The 5,226-nt window shown below is 42.1% G+C and overlaps 1 protein-coding gene across 1 annotated transcript in view; it reads left to right on the forward strand.

Moving 5' to 3' along the window:
- PARK2 (parkin RBR E3 ubiquitin protein ligase) overlaps nt 1-5,226 on the forward strand; it is a gene marked incomplete at its 5' end in the record, with an annotated part of 1,031,565 nt that overhangs the window by 507,289 nt on the left and 519,050 nt on the right. The window lies entirely within an intron of this gene.

Here is a 5,226-nt window from a genome sequence, read left to right on the forward strand (position 1 = left end):
AATGTCCCTCACATTTTTAGGAATTTTTCCTAAGAAGATTGTTAGAAACTAAAGCAGAATAATATTTATTATTTTTCATTAGAGCTATCATTTTCTAAGTTGTGAGAAGCTGGTCACTGCATAGGCCCTGGGAGCAGAGACTGGCTGGCTGTGGCTTGGGCAGATGGTGGAGAGTCACAAGGGAAGGCCCAGGTGTTGGGTTAACTACATTATGGCACATCATAATTATGAATGTTCTTCAGCTAATAAAAACCTTATTGTATGAAAGTAGTAACAGCATGGGGTATAGTCAGTATTTTTATTGAAACAAAAATGATAATATGTTGTTGTTAAGTGTCATTGAGTCAGTTCCAACTCATAGTGACTTTGTATAGGGTTTCCAAGTAGTAGCTGGTGGCTTTGAACTACTGACCTTGCAAATAACAGTTCAGTGCTTATCCTATAGCGCCATGCCTGGACTCCAGAAACAATGTGTACATTAAGAATTCAATCAAGCAAGAATCAATACACGTGAAAATGTCAAGTAGTAGCATTTTGGATGTCTCTGGGCTTGTCTAATTTTTTTTCTCTACATTTTTTACATAATCGAAAGAAGGTATATTTGTTTTCTTTTTGGTGGCTTTGGGAGTAAGCGTCTGTGCTCCAGGTTTTAACAGGGACTAGGCGGGACTCAGAAAGGCTGGCCAGCCCTAGCTATGTCACCAAGGGAGATGACTTTGAGGCAACTTGCCCAGTCTATGAGGGAAGCAGTAATTATTTAGTGCTTTGAACACACACAGATTCCCTCCTGTCATTTTGAGTGGGGAAAATCGCTTTCAGAGATCTCATCTTAATCCCCTTTGTAGCATCTTCTTGCTCATCTATGGATGAGAGACAAAGCAACTCAGAATACTGAGTAAAAGCTGCCATACTCATAGAACCTGCTGCTGCCCATGCCCGAGTGTGGTGGTTTGAACAACGATTTCGAGCCTGGTCACTTTTTCCCATTCACTGATACTTTGTGACCAAAAGAAACAGCACAGTCCATGGTAGCACGGAATGGCAGCTGTCACGTGGCCAGGTGGTACCAGTCATGAGAGGAGACCCAACCCTAGGTAGAAGCCCCTCACTCCCACAGCTCAGACCCTCAGCTCTCCTGCCAAGGAGCCTCTCTCCAGTTCTCTAGGACTATTGGACTCCAAGCAGATGGGCCTTAGATGCCTGATCTTTTTTTTTTTTAAATAAAAATAAGTTTCAGTGCCCATCTATGTGTGGTTTACATCTCCAGTTTCAACCAGGACAGTTGAATAGAGCTCACATATCTAGGACAGGGAGGATAATGGCAATGCCTCCCTACAGCCCTGCTACCGATGAAACCAGGAACATGGTGGTTCTGTAGGACAAGCACTGGACTGCAAACTATAAGGTTGGAGGTTCAAGAACACCAGTTGCTCTGTGGGTGAAAGATGAAGCCTTGGAAACTCAGCTTTGAAAACCATATGGACTGCTGGTATGGCTCTGTGGGATCAGCACTGGACTGTGGACCACAAGGTTGGCTGTTCAAACCCACCAACAGCTCCTTGGAAACCCTATACAAGTGAGTCTGAACTCACTTGAAGGCACTTCACAACAACCACCACTAACAAAACCAGTTACCATAGAATCAGTTCCTAGGCTTGGTAATCCTGTGTGTGTAAGACTAGAACTGTGCTCCATAGGTTTTGTTTTAATTATAATAAAAATATGCATCACAAGACAATTGCCAATTCAACAATTTTCACATGTATTTTTCAGTGACATTGACTGCACTCTCCATGTTGTGCGTCTGTGAGCTCTAGCTTTTTCTGAACTAGCTCTCCAGCATTATTATAAACTCAGCTCCTCCGAAGCAGTGCCCATACTGTTGTTGCTGCTGCTAAGTGCCGTCGAATCGGTTCTAACCCATAACGACCCTGTTTAGTGTTTCCAAAGAGCTGCTAGTGTGTATGAACAGCTGACCTTGAGGTTCACAGTCCAGTGCTGATCCTAAAGTGCCACATCAGGAACGCACACAATTTTCATAGGCTGGGTTTTCAGAAATAGTTCGCTAGTGACTTCTGGGTAGATTTGAACCTGCAACATTTTGGTTAACAGTCTAGTGTGCTGTTTGCACCATTCATGAACTCTAAAGTATTATTAAAGACCCTTATTTATGCTGTATTCATATACATTTGAAAGGTACCTGAAACTTGAGTCTTGAAATTAAAATATTTAAATGTGCTCTGTGCACTAGATTCTAAAGAAGGAAACTTTCTAAAAATGGTCACATTTCAAGAAATATCTATATTTTACAAAGACATCTACATTTTCAAAACTAAATGCAAGGTCAGTAGTTTGACTCTACAGTTGCTTAATGGGAGAAAGATGAGGCTTTCTGCTGCCGTAAAGATTTACAGCCTCGGAAGCCCTGCACAGGGTCACTAAGAGTTGGAACCAACTCGATGGCACACAATGAATCAACCACAGAGCACAGTTGGATCAAAATCAAAGTTTACTCTCATTTATTTTAATTAAAAAGCATCAACAATGATCATTTAAAGCTAAAAAATAAGAAATTGAACCCAACTTGAAAGATTATCTGAGTATGAACCAAATGTAAACTTTGCACCTTTGTTTTATTCTTATTAAGTGCGGGTAACAACCACTGGGGACAAAATAATGGTAGGATTCTTTTTGAAAAAAGAACTCCAATTAAAATCCCCAAATTTTGGTTAAAAGCAGTCATGAATAACAAACACTTCTGAAAAGACTGGTTCTACTTCCTGTATCTTTGTTTACTTTGTTTGGGGTACAACCTCTTGGGAAGAACATTTGCTAATCTAAGCGTGACAAAGCCAAGCTCTCTGGACTTCCCTGGCCAAATGACTATGTACCCAGAACTGAAGGAAAAAATAATTAAGAAGAGAACAAAATTAGTGCATTGGAAGCATACTATACCTTTGGTAGAATTTTTTTAGCAAACAAAGGCGATTATAGTTGAAGACAAGGGTGCTTGATGTCAACAATCAGCCATCCTAATTTGTTATTGTCGTTAGGCGCCATTGAGTTGGCCCAGGCTCAGAGGAGCCCTGTCTAAAACATGAGTAGACACTGTCCAGTCCTGGCCTACCCTCACACTCGGTGTGGTGTTTGAAGCCATGGTAACAGTTACTTTGTCAGTTCCTCCCATTGATGAGTCCCTCATCAAAGAACACTCATCTTCTTTTCCTTCATCAGCTCACGAGAAACATTTTTAGCCTTCAGTAATAAACATAGTCAGCTAATGCTCAGCACTATTAACAGTGGACACAGGCATTGTTCTGTGGTGGCTTCCATGTTGCTGTGATACTGAACGTTAACCCACCAGCATTTCAGATACAAGCAGGTTCACCATGCTGGGCAAGTTGCAGCGAAGCTTCCAGACTATTACAGCCTAGGAAGACAGTTTTGATGATCTGTTTTTGAAAAGTAATTAATGAAGACCATATCAATCACAGAAGATTGTCCAAGATCCTTCCTCTGGACCTGTTTTCAGGGAAGTCCAGTCACTGAAGAAAGATATTCTATTTGGTAATACGGAGCACCAATAAAGGTGAGGGACACCTTCAACAGAGACAGATGAACCCAGGGGCAACAACAATGAATCAGACCTACCAACAATTGTGAAGATAGTGCAGAACCAGGCAACGTTGTGTCCTGACATGCCTAAGGTCACAGCGAGTAAGCATCAACTCAACTTCAAATAGCAGTAACAGCAGCACGCTTGGGTGGGGAGATCATGGGTGAACTTTTTCTTTCTCTTTGATGTTTCTCTCTTCTAATTTTTCTATTACGATCATTTAGAGCCTTAGAAATTAAAACGACAAACCAAGACAACTTCCTAACCAGCAATCGTGTGAGGCTCATAAGTAACATTCTTGGTTATGTGTGAATGATGGAAATGTAATTAGCAAGCTGCTCTGAAGAAGTTTTATTTTTCTGTTGTGAAAGTGATGCCAAAGCTACTTGGCTGGGTATCCAAACCTACATGTTGCAAAGGTGCACTAGGGAAGTGTTTCTCAAGCTTCCCCATCCCCCTACCCCCATAACACATCTGAGGGACAAGACATTTTCTTCAGTTGCTGCACAGAAGGAAGATTTTAAAACCACCTACCGCCATCATCCGGGCAAAGCTGATAGTTGGCTGACTGTCTGAGAGAGTCAGCCAATCAGAGATGCACTCTGGTGCATCCAACAGGATGGAGGTTACTCTCCAGGGGCCCCAGTTTAAGGAATGGCTAGAAAGGAACAGGTGTGAGGCAGGTGTGCCAGGAAATTAGTCAGTGCATCCCTACCATCTCCCACATGGGATGACTGGTTTAGGTTTCAGTGACCAGTTTTGTTTTCTCGGGTCTCAGGGCATCTTTGTTGCTGTGTCCATTCCTGCATTCAAAGGCATTGATTCATCACCTTCTAAGTGATATCTGCAGTATGAAAAAAATAAGACACACATTTCCCTTCTGTTGTTCTCCACCCCCATGAGAGCACTGAGGTCCTTGGGAATGATCCGGGGAATTATTAGCATCCCTTGCTTAGTCTTGAGAGACCTGCACTGAGTCTGTCCAGTCTGACAGGACCTGTCTCAAGGGACACCTCCCGACCAAGGAATATAATGAAGCTGGCTTCCCAACACAACGCAATTAACCCCAACTTCCAAATCCATTTTCTCATTTTAGAAATTTCATCACCATCACTCAAGATCATCCATTGTTAGTTGTTATTGTTGTTGTTAAGTCCGGAGCAAAAATAATACATAGCAACCCTGTATAAGGGTTCTGAGGAGTAACTGGTGAATTTGAACCAGTGAACCTACTGTTCAAACCGATCTTGCAGTCCAGCGCATTATCCTACAGCACCACACTAGTTTTTATTGCTGTTGTTGTTGTTATTATGTGTCGTGGAGTCGGTTCCGACTCAGAGCGACCGTGTACAGGGTTTATAAGGCTGTAAATCTTTGCAGGAGCAGAAAGTCTCATTTTTCTCCCGCGGAACAGCTGGTAGTTTGGAACTGCTGACTGTAAGATTAGCAACCCGATTCATAACCACTACGCAACCAGAGCTCCTTTTTAAAATTATTATTTTTTAAATTGTTGTTAAGTACCGTGGAGTCAGTTCCGACTCATAGTGACCCTGTAAAGGATTTCCGAGGCTATAAATCTTTACAGGAGCAGAAAGCCTCATCTTTCTCCT

The sequence above is a fragment of the Chrysochloris asiatica genome, unplaced genomic scaffold (genome assembly GCF_000296735.1).
Source record: "Chrysochloris asiatica unplaced genomic scaffold, ChrAsi1.0 scaffold00453, whole genome shotgun sequence".
Lineage (NCBI taxonomy): Eukaryota > Metazoa > Chordata > Mammalia > Afrosoricida > Chrysochloridae > Chrysochloris > Chrysochloris asiatica.